Genomic DNA, 15,723 nt, shown 5'->3' on the forward strand with positions numbered 1-15,723 from the left:
AGCCAGCCTTGGCCTAGACTTTACCTCACCGAGACGGCATTGCAAAATCTGGGGAAGGAAGGCTTTGTCTTCCTCTCCAAAAATGTGCATTTCTACCCAGGAACTATCCTCTAGGACTACTTTGCGCATTTCCGAGGAACAGTGACTACTGGCCCATAAAATTGCCCAATGCAGTCCCTGAGCCTGTAGTCATTGCTAGTTGGAATTTGGCATTGTGCAATCCCAACAGTCAGCAATGAGCTTGGATTGTACATTGTGCAAATACAACAACCAATATTTCCTCCTAGACAGACCACACTGTGTTTTACGTAGTTCTGGCAGCGAGTCACCCAACCTCCCAGAAGAAATTACGCAATCTTTTCCTATCAATCCCCAGGTATGTGTTATGTTGTTTAGTCAATTTAGTGTTATCTAAATTGCTAGTATTTATTGTCAACCCGGGGCTCGTAAGCTGATGAAGTGAAGGTGTACTATATGTACTTAAGTATCCTCTTAGAGTTTTTCTTATCGTTGGGGGTGTTGTTGCGGTTTAATTATGTTCCTAGATGGAATGAGAATTTATAAACAAGTGAGTGATGGTGTGTGTGTAGAGTGAATTCTAAATGAGTGGAAGTGTGTGTTGAGTGATCTCTAACTATTTGCTTGAAAGGAAATGCTTGGAATGAATAAATGAAATTGAAATGACTTGAAATAAACTTGAAAGCAAATGACCACTACCAATGGCACTAGACACCGTTCAAGTTGCTGCTAATAAAAGGAAAAAGAGTCACTTTTAAAACCCAAGAATGAAGATTATCTCTCTCTAACTCAATGCCTCAAAGCACATGTACTGTGTAAAGCACGGAAAGAAAGTAGCTTAAGTGGAATTATAAAAGTGAGAAAAATATGCTTGAAAGACTAATGATAATAATTTGCTATTTCTAATACTCTACTTCAGCCATATGTACTATGGGAAGCATGATTAGAAAGTAGTGAGGGAATAGTCTAGGAAACACTTTAAAATCAAAACTTTTACTTTAAAGACTAGTGGTAATGATTTACTCTTTCTAACTCAATACTTCAAAGCACATGTACTGTGTAAAGTAAGGAAAGAAAGTAGCTTAAGAACAGTCCAAAAAGCACCCAAACAAGCTGCAAGTTAGTGATATTTTGATCTTAAAAGATAGTAGTTTATGATGAAGATCATTCATGTATGTTAACAGCTCTTTGAGAAATAAGATTAAAAACTAACTATAAAGACAAAGGCAGCACTTGAATTGTCAACTTCAAATACCATTAGCTGTAAAGCAAACACAACACATATAAAAATAAATCCCGGGCTAAAAGAAACCCGCAAAGAAATAACACTGATCAGCTGAAAATAAAGGAAAACAAGTAAATAAAACTATACATGCTTAAGGAAACAAATGAGAAAATAATGAAATGCTGCACATGAAATACTTTACAAAGGCTGAGATGAGCAGGGGCCCTCTGTTCATTCAGCCACAAGAGAACTCAAAGATCTGGAAACTTCAAAACAGTGCTATATTGATTTCTCCATTTGCAAAAAGTTTACAAAACAGAGTGCTGGAATAGCACTAGAAAACAGAGTTCACAAAATGCTTCTAAATTCAACACGAGTGCAGCAAAATACAACTAATCAAAAGTTCTTTGAGCGTACGCAGACGCATCAATTTATAGGAATTTCTAAGCTATCCTTTGCGTACAGCTAGTTAACAGAAAAACGATAACAGTCATGCGTATTAAATGGCTCTTTGACACATCACGGTTGCATAAACGAGTTTGGTGGTTCCTGTCATCATGGATAATAAATCCCTGTTGGATTGCGTCCCCTGCCGTCTTTAGAACCTGGACAAATCACCATTGGAGATGACGTGACCAAATAGCTTTCAAACACCGTTAAACCACTTTGAGTTGACCGTGGTTAAACCAGCTTTGACCATGGATGAAAGTGACGTGGATGGTTGGAACAATAGGATAGGAACCTCGACCACACTGATACCTGAGTGCCCATGTGGCCCGTCTAGCAAACTGACACGTGGATCATAGTGTTTAACAAAAAGGCTGCAGGATCTTCAGATAGCTGCGGGATCATCAGATAGCTGCGGGATTCCTGCAAGTAAGTCAAAAACTAAACAAATAGTCATCCATTAGCAAAACTTGCTTGATCATGCTTATTGACACTGAATGTAATGATCTGAGAGGTTTTATGGCGAAAATGAGGCAAAAGTGAAGGAAAGATAAGGAAAAGTGGAGGAAAATGGTAGACAAATAGGTGTAAAATAGAGGTTCTACATACCCCCACTCCGAGGGTATTGCATGTCCTCATGCAATGAAAACACAATTCAGTCCATCTGCTGGGATGCCTCAGCTAGGACATCCAACCTCCTTCTCTTCCTTTGTGTAGAAACATTAACCTTTGGCCTTTTGAACATGCATCTGAATTTCAAATTAATTAAGGCTCTGTTCAGCCTTCTGCATCTCTTCTTGAGTCTGCTATGTTTCTTCTGCCACATGCTCATGTGAAGATAGGTATTATCTTGGATTGCCTTGGCAATATCAGCTTGCTGCTTCATTTCTTCATTTCTCTGTTTAATGTGACGGTTCAGCACTTCCAGTTCATAGATTTCTTGTCTAAGTAAATCTATTTGCTGCTCATGAGGTATGACATTACTTGGGCCAGCAGTGTTTTGCTCTAATGTCTCATAATAGTTGTACACCTCTTGTTGAATTGGGTCAACAATTGGTGACTTTCTTGGACTATATTCATGTTCAATTTCAGTTTCAAACTCCGGCTGAAATGGACTGTCTTCTCTTGGAGGAGTAGCTGCCTCACGTGATGATGGACTATCCTCAAGGTCTGCTTGTGTAGCACCCTTCTCAGGTGTGCTAAGATCAACGAAGAGTGTCCTCGTGGCTTTCCTTTTATTCTGCAATCTACTACTCCTTCTTACAGTGGCAGCACTATGTGTTTCTTTTTGTGCCTTTTCCTTTGGTTTTTGAGCTTTTAATTTCTCAGAGAGGGCAGTTTTCTCATGGAGTTTAGTTATCCTCTGTGCTAAAGGCTGGTTATCTCTTTCTTCACCACTAGAATGCTCTGGGGTCTGGTCAGTTTCTCGGATTATGGATTTCCCCTTATCTTGTTTTTGTTTCTTTTTGTCCTCTCTTTTCTTTTTGGCAGCTTCCTTAGCAAGTTCAGCGAGGGTTTCCGAGATGACCTCTTGAGCACTGTCTTCAGTGGGTTCAATCTCAGGTTCAGGATGATGGACTTCTATTTCTTCTACAGTTTGTCCTTCTAAGACATCAGTCTCAGAGATACTTTCCCTTCTCTTCCTTCTGTTCTTTCTAGGTATAGAAGACTCTCCAGGCTCTGCAAAATGATTCCTTACAAGGAATTTTTCCCATGTGTCTTGTTTTTCTTTTAACTGTTCTTCTATCAATAACTTTACAAGACCATGGTGACAGAGGTAAGCTTCTACATTTCGTGGATTTCGTTGAGCCATGGAACACATTTTCCTAAGGCTTTGAAATAGGAAATAAGGAAGGTTTATATCATGTTCTCTTTGGAACTGCAGCATAATTTTACCATGATAGACATACAACACTCCAAATCTCCCTTCACAGGTGAAAAACTTTTGTACTAATAACAATAGAATTTTCCATTCTTCTTTAACATGGGAAATTGGAATGCCTTTGGTAAAAACACTTGTGTCCATACCTGGGTTTTTAAAAATCCGCTTCCATTGTTGATCCTGGACTGCCCGGTTTTTGAACCAACGTTCACCGGTTTGTGGAAGAGAGGTAGCCCTTGCTATGCATCCTTCGCTGACTGTAACTGTTAAATCTCCCACCTTTGCCTGGCTGTCCTTATCCGTAAACGATCTTGCAAAGGCTTTGGTTACTTCCTTATGGTAGCCCTTAAACTTTCTGATACATTGTAACCAATTGGCTTTTTGTAGTGCCTCCTCAACCTGTGGATATGCCTCCAAGAATTTTGAACCTTCCGGTTCAGCCCTCAGAAGCTTTCCCATCGACTCTTCAGCTTTGTTTAAACACAAATTTGATGGTGACCTTACACAGTAACTCCGTAACTTCACACAGTAACTTCTCGGTCTCTGTTCAGACTCTGTGGAACAGAGGGTATACGGTGCATAAACAGTCTTAGACACCGGGAATTCACGGCTTGAATTTAGAGTTAAGCGGTGGAATTAGCGTGGACACGGTAAAAAAAGTGACTAACAGTTGTAATACGACTGTATTACAGGTTTACGGCTATACGGCAGAGGGAAAACAGAGGATGGTTTATGGAGGTAATCGTAGTGAGTGAAAACGAAACAAGGGAGATAATGGCGAGGAATAGGGTGTTATGAACATAGAGGGTTTTGAAATGACGAACGGAACGGCTACATTCTCCAATTTCGGATATGGAGTGACACATGGCTGTGGGACGAGAGCTGAGAGACGTAATGCGGTAGGTTACGTCATTAGGGTAGAGGACCTTAATGACCGAAACAGCCATATGTAATTTCGAAAATCGTGGTTATTATGAGCTGGTAGACGTGGAGGATTCGGAGATTTGTAGTCGCATGGGAAAAAGAAAATGGGTAATCATTACGTTTAGTGGCCAACAAAACATAACCCAGAAAGTTCGCATAATGAAACAACCATAGGTTTAGAGTTTTGAACATACCTCGGATCACATTTGATTTGGCTTCTGATGATTTACTGACCTTTTGTTAACTTTATTGCTAGCACATGATCTTTTCTCCTTGTCTTTGATGATTTTGAACTGTAAATATTTTCTTCAGACAAACTGTGTTTCTTGTGCAGGTACAGAAGGCTGCAGGAAAGCTAATCGGCTGCAGGATTGTCAAATGGCTGCAGAACTGTAGTGAAGTCTTCTAGCTGCATAAAAATACTTTAGCTGCCAAAAAAAAACTTTATTAATGAAGTGAAATGGAATGAATGAATGAATGGATGAATGGATGAGTGAAAAACAGTGAGATGGAGTGAAGATGGTAGGATGGAAGAAAATGGTAAAATGAAATGGAAATGAAAGAGGGAGAGAGATTTTTTTTTTTTTTCGGAAAACATGAGGTGTCAGGTGACCCTGATTTTCACCTTATGTTTTCTGTATGAGACTGCCAATCAGAGATTGGTTTTCAGGTTCATACATTTATTCATTTTTCTCTTTTTTTTTTTTTTTTTTTTTTCTTTTTTTTTTTTATTGAAATTGAAATTGAAAGAAACAGAGATTAGGCTGATGGAGGAGAAGAATTCTTCTCCACCAGCCTCATTTCAGAATCGCCTTGGAATAACTTAACAAACTCCTCTCTTGAGAGTGGCTTGTGGTAGACTTTTAACCGGTGGCCATTCACAATAAAGGGAGTTTGAAGTTCATCAATAGTCTTCACTCTAACTGCTCCATTGTTAAAGACTTCATCAATCTCATATGGCCCAAGCCAATGAGTTTGAAATTTTCCTTTGAAGTCTTTAAATTTTGAATCAAACAATAGTGCCCAATCACCCTTTTGAAACTTCTTTTCTTTGATATGTCGATCATGCCATTTGCTTCTTTGGTGCTGAACTAGATCGGTTCTTAGAATTGCATCTTGTCTCATTTCATCTAGTTCATTTAACTGGTCCATTCTGTGCTTCTGGGCTTCTGTTAAGCTCATCCCCAATTGAACTGCTGTCTTGAAGGTCTTGATTTGGAACTCAATGGGGAACAGGACTTCCTTCCCATAAACAAGTTCATAGGGAGAATGTCCTGTAGTGTTCCTCCATGTAGAACCTCTATTTTACACCTATTTGTCTACCATTTTCCTCCACTTTTCCTTATCTTTCCTTCACTTTTGCCTCATTTTCACCATAAAACCTCTCAGATCATTACATTCAGTGTCAATAAGCTTGATCAAGCAAGTTTTGCTAATGGATGACTATTTGTTTAGTTTTTGACTTACTTGCAGGAATCCCGCAGCTATCTGATGATCCCGCAGCTATCTGAAGATCCTGCAGCCTTTTTGTTAAACACTATGATCCACGTGTCAGTTTGCTAGACGGGCCACATGGGCACTCAGGTATCAGTTTGGTCGAGGTTCCTATCCTATTGTTCCAACCATCCACGTCACTTTCATCCATGGTCAAAGCTGGTTTAACCACGGTCAACTCAAAGTGGTTTAACGGTGTTTGAAAGCTATTTGGTCACGTCATCTCCAATGGTGATTTGTCCAGGTTCTAAAGACGGTAGGGGACGCAATCCAACAGGGATTTATTATCCATGATGACAGGAACCACCAAACTCGTTTATGCAACCGTGATGTGTCAAAGAGCCATTTAATACGCATGACTGTTATCGTTTTTCTGTTAACTAGCTGTACGCAAAGGATAGCTTAGAAATTCCTATAAATTGATGCGTCTACGTACGCTCAAAGAACTTTTGATTAGTTGTATTTTGCTGCACTCGTGTTGAATTTAGAAGCGTTTTGTGAACTCTGTTTTCTAGTGCTATTCCAGCACTCTGTTTTGTAAACTTTTTGCAAATGGAGAAATCAATATAGCACTGTTTTGAAGTTTCCAGATCTTTGAGTTCTCTTGTGGCTGAATGAACAGAGGGCCCCTGCTCATCTCAGCCTTTGTAAAGTATTTCATGTGCAGCATTTCATTATTTTCTCATTTGTTTCCTTAAGCATGTATAGTTTTATTTACTTGTTTTCCTTTATTTTCAGCTGATCAGTGTTATTTCTTTGCAGGTTTCTTTTAGCCCGGGATTTATTTTTATATGTGTTGTGTTTGCTTTACAGCTAATGGTATTTGAAGTTGACAATTCAAGTGCTGCCTTTGTCTTTATAGTTAGTTTTTAATCTTATTTCTCAAAGAGCTGTTAACATACATGAATGATCTTCATCATAAACTACTATCTTTTAAGATCAAAATATCACTAACTTGCAGCTTGTTTGGGTGCTTTTTGGACTGTTCTTAAGCTACTTTCTTTCCTTACTTTACACAGTACATGTGCTTTGAAGTGTTGAGTTAGAAAGAGTAAATCATTACCACTAGTCTTTAAAGTAAAAGTTTTGATTTTAAAGTGTTTCCTAGACTATTTCCTCACTACTTTCTAATCATGCTTCCCATAGTACATATGGCTGAAGTAGAGTATTAGAAATAGCAAATTATTATCATTAGTCTTTCAAGCATATTTTTCTCACTTTTATAATTCCACTTAAGCTACTTTCTTTCCGTGCTTTACACAGTACATGTGCTTTGAGGCATTGAGTTAGAGAGAGATAATCTTCATTCTTGGGTTTTAAAAGTGACTCTTTTTCCTTTTATTAGCAGCAACTTGAACGGTGTCTAGTGCCATTAGTAGTGGTTATTTGCTTTCAAGTTTATTTCAAGTCATTTCAATTTCATTTATTCATTCCAAGCATTTCCTTTCAAGCAAATAGTTAGAGATCACTCAACACACACTTCCACTCATTTAGAATTCACTCTACACACACACCATCACTCACTTGTTTATAAATTCTCATTCCATCTAGGAACATAATTAAACCGCAACAACACCCCCAACGATAAGAAAAACTCTAAGAGGATACTTAAGTACATATAGTACACCTTCACTTCATCAGCTTACGAGCCCCGGGTTGACAATAAATACTAGCAATTTAGATAACACTAAATTGACTAAACATTTTGGCGCCGTTGCCGGGGAAGTGAAATTAAGTAGCCATATTCTTAGAAGAAAAAAAAAAAAAAAAAAAAAACCAACAACTTCAAGAAAAGAAGTTAATAACCTATCTAAGTATGCTCTCCTCTTGCACTTTGAAGTGATCTGGAGGATCAGAAAGGAGAAAGTTATTAATCTAATAGTTTCTTAAGTATGCTCTCTTCTTGCACCTAGAGTGAACTGGAAGATCAGAAAAAGAACTATTTAACTTAACTTGAGGATAAAATAAAAATGACATGCATAGAGCTAGAGATTCTAGGGGAAGGTTTTTAGCTAGAGCTCGAAGTTCAATTTTTACAAGTCCATCTGCTTCAAGAGATAGACAAGAGATACCTCCCTTATCTCCAACCGAAACTCCTAGTCCTGAAATTCAAGAACCAAGAGTTGACTCTCCTATACCTTCTATTGAGTTCGAACTAGGAAGAGACTCTTCTCTTTCTCCTACCAGACAACCAATTGTAATTGAGGAAATAGACTCACCTGAAGAGGAAGGAGAAATCTCTTCTCATTCACCCCTTGTAGAAGAACCAGAAGATTTTGAAATCCCTAGGAGAATCATCATGGCCGAAGAAGAAGGAGGAGGTAGAGGTAGAGGAGGAGGAGGAAATAACAATAACAATGGAGGAGGTAGAGGCCCCATTGGAGGAAATAGAGATGGGGATAACACATTTGGGTTTCCCATTGTTGATGAGGACTCCCGAGCCACTATGAAAAACATATCACCATCTGTTCTCCCAAATTTTCATGGATTAAGAACTGAGGACCCTGAAACATTCTTGTTTGAATTTGAAGTTGTGTGTCGAACTTATGACTATCTGGATGATACTCAGAAACTCAAACTGTTCCCATCAACGTTAAAGGATCAAGCTTTGAAATGGTTCATGGGGTTACTTACTCAGTCCATTAGGACCTGGGATGAAATGAAACAAACCTTTTTGGATAGGTATTTGGACTATTGTATGCCTACTAATCATAAGGATGAGGTTTTTAAAATGATGCAAAAAGAAGATGAGAGCTTAGAAGATTTACTTGAGAGATTTCAATATAATTTAAAAAGAGCAAAAATGAGCACCTTGGATGAAGAGACCTTAAAAGCCCTCTTATTAAAAGCCATTAGGGATGAGTGGATAGATATCTTAAACATGATGGGGAAAGGGGATATTTCTCAACTTCCTCTTAGTGATATAGCAGAACTATGTACCCATCTCTCAAGAGGCAAATCAAAAACTCAAAAAGGGCCTAGAGATCCTTCTCTCCTTAGGGCAAATAAATCTGCAACAGGATCAGTGAGTAGGGCTGAAATCGGTAATATGCTAGATGAATTTAAAACTGACATCTTAGGGAGTCTTAGTGAACAAATTGATACCCTTAAGATTCAGAATAAACAAAAGGCAGAAGCCGAGGCTATGACCATTTTTTGCCCGAAGTGTAGAAAGAAGCATGCTTTAAGGGAATGTCCCTTGGAAGCACAAGTTGTGGAAACCTGTGTAATTTGCTCAGAAACTCATGAGACCAAGGAATGTCCTTTAATCCCTGGCCTCAAAGCAGTCTTTCAAGAAGATCCAAGTACGCTTGAATCTCTTTGTTTTGTTGCAAGGAAACCTTGGCAGGGGCAGCAAAATCAAGGGTTTAACAACTCTATGAATTTCCAGCCCCCACCAAATTGGAATCCTTGGCAACAACCTTGGTCACAACCACAAAACCCTTTCCAAGCATGGTTGCAAAGCATGCAAATGCAAAATCCTTATGGGAGATTTGCCCAATTCTATCAATATCCTCAATCCTTTCAGAACCAGCAAGCTCCCCAACTTCCAAATCAAGGTCAACAATTGTCATTACCATTCCCTCAACAACAACCTCCTCCACAAAATCAAAATTCTCAACTCTTGTTACAATCTCAGCAGAGGCCAAATCAACTTCCCTCTCAACCTCAACCAAACCCCAATAATAGGAATCCTCAAAATGCTTATGTGATGGAAGGTCAACCATTCCCTACCTATATGGTTGTCCCTCTCAATGAGGTCCAACTCAGATCAGGTAGAATCTTAGACCAACCTTCTACAAGTACTCAACAACCAAGCATTTCTGAGGAAGAATCTCTCAAAGCCAATAAAGGTTCTGAAGTATCCCTTCAAAACCCAAGCATTAAAGAAAAAGAAAAAGAATCAACTCCCTTAGTAGAGCAACCTACATCTTCAGCTATTCCTCCTTTTCCTGAAAGATTGCAAATTGATAAAGGAGTAGAGAAGCAGATTTGGTTGCCTGACTATAGCTTTCTAGATGAATTGAAAAATGTCTGTATCAAGATCCCCTTGTTAACAGCCATTAAGGAGATTCCCATTCTAGCAAAGACAATAAAGGAGATGAGTTTGAAAAAAACAATAAAAAGAACCAGAGACACAAAAAGGATACATCTAGTTGGAAAAATTGCAGACATTATGATGGGTAAAATTACCATGCAAAAATATGTAGATCCCGGTAGCCCTATTGTTAAAACTCATATTAATGGGGTTGAAATCCCAAATACTTTGATTGACTTAGGAGCCGCTATCAACATTATGAGTAGACAGACCATGGATCAGTTAAAACTTCCTAATCTTCTCTTTACACCTACTTTGTTGCAACTTGCAGACAGATCAATCATTAAACCTGATGGTGTATTGGAAGACATTCCAGTCTCACTAGACTCTTGGGAGTATCCAGTTGATTTTATGATTTTAACTCCCAAGAACAATCTAGGAGGACATCCTCTTATTCTAGGAAGACCTTGGCTGGCCACAGCTGATGCTTTCATAAGTTGTAGGTCGGGAGACATGTATATATCAGATGGTAATTCTACCAAGAAATTCAACTTGTATCCTCCCGCAAAGGCAATAACAGAAATAGGAGAAGATGAGTGGATTAATGATGAGGAAACCCTTCAACCTGTTCTAACCATCTCTGAAATCAGTGAGGACAGTCAAATTCTAAATACATTAGAAAATTTTGAGGCACCTTTAGAATATGACTCTTCACAATTCCAGTTAGATGCAGATATTGAATATCTCTCCTCTAGACAAATGTCTCTCTTCTCAATGGAAGAGTTTGGTAGTTCTACAGTTGAAATCTTTCCAGGAAAAACATTAAACATTAACAAAAACTTGGAAAGACTACAACAGGAAGAATTAACTAAACTGTTGCAAAAACATTCCACTGCCTTTGCATGGGAATATACCGACATGAAAGGAATCGACCCTAAGACTTGTATTCATCATATTTACATTGAAGAAAACAGCAGACCTATTAGGCAGCCACAAAGATGGATGAATCCAAATCTTAGGGAAATTGTGAAAGAAGAACTTCAGAGAAATCAATATAGCACTGCTTTGAAGTTTCCAGATCTTTGAGTTCTCTTGTGGCTGAATGAACAGAGGGCCCCTGCTCATCTCAGCCTTTGTAAAGTATTTCATGTGCAGCATTTCATTATTTTCTCATTTGTTTCCTTAAGCATGTATAGTTTTATTTACTTGTTTTCCTTTATTTTCAGCTGATCAGTGTTATTTCTTTGCAGGTTTCTTTTAGCCCGGGATTTATTTTTATATGTGTTGTGTTTGCTTTACAGCTAATGGTATTTGAAGTTGACAATTCAAGTGCTGCCTTTGTCTTTATAGTTAGTTTTTAATCTTATTTCTCAAAGAGCTGTTAACATACATGAATGATCTTCATCATAAACTACTATCTTTTAAGATCAAAATATCACTAACTTGCAGCTTGTTTGGGTGCTTTTTGGACTGTTCTTAAGCTACTTTCTTTCCTTACTTTACACAGTACATGTGCTTTGAAGTATTGAGTTAGAAAGAGTAAATCATTACCACTATTCTTTAAAGTAAAAGTTTTGATTTTAAAGTGTTTCCTAGACTATTTCCTCACTACTTTCTAATCATGCTTCCCATAGTACATATGGCTGAAGTAGAGTATTAGAAATAGCAAATTATTATCATTAGTCTTTCAAGCATATTTTTCTCACTTTTATAATTCCACTTAAGCTACTTTCTTTCCGTGCTTTACACAGTACATGTGCTTTGAGGCATTGAGTTAGAGAGAGATAATCTTCATTCTTGGGTTTTAAAAGTGACTCTTTTTCCTTTTATTAGCAGTAACTTGAACGGTGTCTAGTGCCATTGGTAGTGGTCATTTGCTTTCAAGTTTATTTCAAGTCATTTCAATTTCATTTATTCATTCCAAGCATTTCCTTTCAAGCAAATAGTTAGAGATCACTCAACACACACTTCCACTCATTTAGAATTCACTCTACACACACACCATCACTCACTTGTTTATAAAGTCTCATTCCATCTAGGAACATAATAGGAAATGCTTGTCAACCCGGGGCTCGTAAGCTGATGAAGTGAAGGTGTACTATATGTACTTAAGTATCCTCTTAGAGTTTTTCTTATCGTTGGGGGTGTTGTTGCGGTTTAATTATGTTCCTAGATGGAATGAGAATTTATAAACAAGTGAGTGATGGTGTGTGTGTAGAGTGAATTCTAAATGAGTGGAAGTGTGTGTTGAGTGATCTCTAACTATTTGCTTGAAAGGAAATGCTTGGAATGAATAAATGAAATTGAAATAAACTTGAAAGCAAATGACCACTACCAATGGCACTAGACACCGTTCAAGTTGCTGCTAATAAAAGGAAAAAGAGTCACTTTTAAAACCCAAGAATGAAGATTATCTCTCTCTAACTCAATGCCTCAAAGCACATGTACTGTGTAAAGCACGGAAAGAAAGTAGCTTAAGTGGAATTATAAAAGTGAGAAAAATATGCTTGAAAGACTAATGATAATAATTTGCTATTTCTAATACTCTACTTCAGCCATATGTACTATGGGAAGCATGATTAGAAAGTAGTGAGGAAATAGTCTAGGAAACACTTTAAAATCAAAACTTTTACTTTAAAGACTAGTGGTAATGATTTACTCTTTCTAACTCAATACTTCAAAGCACATGTACTGTGTAAAGTAAGGAAAGAAAGTAGCTTAAGAACAGTCCAAAAAGCACCCAAACAAGCTGCAAGTTAGTGATATTTTGATCTTAAAAGATAGTAGTTTATGATGAAGATCATTCATGTATGTTAACAGCTCTTTGAGAAATAAGATTAAAAACTAACTATAAAGACAAAGGCAGCACTTGAATTGTCAACTTCAAATACCATTAGCTGTAAAGCAAACACAACACATATAAAAATAAATCCCGGGCTAAAAGAAACCTGCAAAGAAATAACACTGATCAGCTGAAAATAAAGGAAAACAAGTAAATAAAACTATACATGCTTAAGGAAACAAATGAGAAAATAATGAAATGCTGCACATGAAATACTTTACAAAGGCTGAGATGAGCAGGGGCCCTCTGTTCATTCAGCCACAAGAGAACTCAAAGATCTGGAAACTTCAAAACAGTGCTATATTGATTTCTCCATTTGCAAAAAGTTTACAAAACAGAGTGCTGGAATAGCACTAGAAAACAGAGTTCACAAACGCTTCTAAATTCAACACGAGTGCAGCAAAAATACAACTAATCAAAAGTTCTTTGAGCGTACGCAGACGCATCAATTTATAGGAGCTTCTAAGTTATCCTACACGTACAACTAGTTAACAGAAAAACAATAAAACAGTATGCGTATTAATGGTCCTTGGACACATCACGGTTGCGTGGACGAGTTCAGTGGTTCTTGTCGACATGGATAATAAATCCCCTGTTGGATTGCGTCCTCTGCCACCCGTAGATCATAGACAGATCACCATTTAAGGTGCCGTGACCAAACAGCTTTCAAACACCGTTTAAACCACCTTGAGTTGACCGTGGCTAAACCAGCTTTGACCATGGGTGAAAGTGACGTGGATGGTTGGAACAAAGGGACAGGAACCTCGAGCACACTGATACCTGAGTGCCCATGTGGCCCATCTAGCAAACCGACACGTGGATCATAGTATTTAACAAAAAGGCTGCAGGATCTTCAGATAGCTGCGGGATCATCAGATAGCTGCGGGATTCCTGCAAGTAAGTCAAAAACTAAACAAATAGTCATCCATTAGCAAAACTTGCTTGATCATGCTTATTGACACTGAATGTAATGATCTGAGAGGTTTTATGGTGAAAATGAGGCAAAAGTGAAGGAAAGATAAGGAAAAGTGGAGGAAAATGGTAGACAAATAGGTGTAAAATAGAGGTTCTACATACCCCCACTCCGAGGGTATTGCATGTCCTCATGCAATGAAAACACAATTCAGTCCATCTGCTGGGATGCCTCAGCTAGGACATCCAACCTCCTTCTCTTCCTTTGTGTAGAAACATTAACCTTTGGCCTTTTGAACATGCATCTGAATTTCAAATTAATTAAGGCTCTGTTCAGCCTTCTGCATCTCTTCTTGAGTCTGCTATGTTTCTTCTGCCACGTGCTCATGTGAAGATAGGTATTATCTTGGATTGCCTTGGCAATATCAGCTTGCTGCTTCATTTCTTCATTTCTCTGTTTAATGTGACGGTTCAGCACTTCCAGTTCATAGATTTCTTGTCTAAGTAAATCTATTTGCTGCTCATGAGGTATGACATTACTTGGGCCAGCAGTGTTTTGCTCTAATGTCTCATAATAGTTGTACACCTCTTGTTGAATTGGGTCAACAATTGGTGACTTCCTTGGACTATATTCATGTTCAATTTCAGTTTCAAACTCCGGCTGAAATGGACTGTCTTCTCTTGGAGGAGTAGCTGCCTCACGTGATGATGGACTATCCTCAAGGTCTGTTTGTGTAGCACCCTTCTCAGGTGTGCTAAGATCAACGAAGAGTGTCCTCGTGGCTTTCCTTTTATTCTGCAATCTACTACTCCTTCTTACAGTGGCAGCACTATGTGTTTCTTTTTGTGCCTTTTCCTTTGGTTTTTGAGCTTTTACTTTCTCAGAGAGGGCAGTTTTCTCATGGAGTTTAGTTATCCTCTGTGCTAAAGGCTGGTTATCTCTTTCTTCACCACTAGAATGCTCTGGGGTCTGGTCAGTTTCTCGGATTATGGATTTCCCCTTATCTTGTTTTTGTTTCTTTTTGTCCTCTCTTTTCTTTTTGGCAGCTTCCTTAGCAAGTTTAGCGAGGGTTTCCGAGATGACCTCTTGAGCACTGTCTTCAGTGGGTTCAATCTCAGGTTCAGGATGATGGACTTCTATTTCTTCTACAGTTTGTCCTTCTAAGACATCAGTCTCAGAGATACTTTCCCTTCTCTTCCTTCTGTTCTTTCTAGGTATAGAAGACTCTCCAGGCTCTGCAAAATGATTCCTTACAAGGAATTTTTCCCATGTGTCTTGTTTTTCTTTTAACTGTTCTTCTATCAATAACTTTACAAGACCATGGTGACAGAGGTAAGCTTCTACATTTCGTGGATTTCGTTGAGCCATGGAACACATTTTCCTAAGGCTTTGAAATAGGAAATAAGGAAGGTTTATATCATGTTCTCCTTGGAACTGCAGCATAATTTTACCATGATAGACATACAACACTCCAAATCTCCCTTCACAGGTGAAAAACTTTTGTACTAATAACAATAGAATTTTCCATTCTTCTTTAACATGGGAAATTGGAATGCCTTTGGTAAAAACACTTGTGTCCATACCTGGGTTTTTAAAAATCCGCTTCCATTGTTGATCCTGGACTGCCCGGTTTTTGAACCAACGTTCACCGGTTTGTGGAAGAGAGGTAGCCCTTGCTATGCATCCTTCGCTGACTGTAACTGTTAAATCTCCCACCTTTGCCTGGCTGTCCTTATCCGTAAACGATCTTGCAAAGGCTTTGGTTACTTCCTTATGGTAGCCCTTAAACTTTCTGATACATTGTAACCAATTGGCTTTTTGTAGTGCCTCCTCAACCTGTGGATATGCCTCCAAGAATTTCGAACCTTCCGGTTCAGCCCTCAGAAGCTTTCCCATCGACTCTTCAGCTTTGTTTAAACACAAATTTGATGGTGACCTT

This window comes from Pinus tabuliformis, chromosome 1_1 (assembly GCF_031772625.1).
Source record: "Pinus tabuliformis cultivar Carrire ecotype Pingquan chromosome 1_1, CPIR1, whole genome shotgun sequence".
Classification (NCBI taxonomy): domain Eukaryota; kingdom Viridiplantae; phylum Streptophyta; class Pinopsida; order Pinales; family Pinaceae; genus Pinus; species Pinus tabuliformis.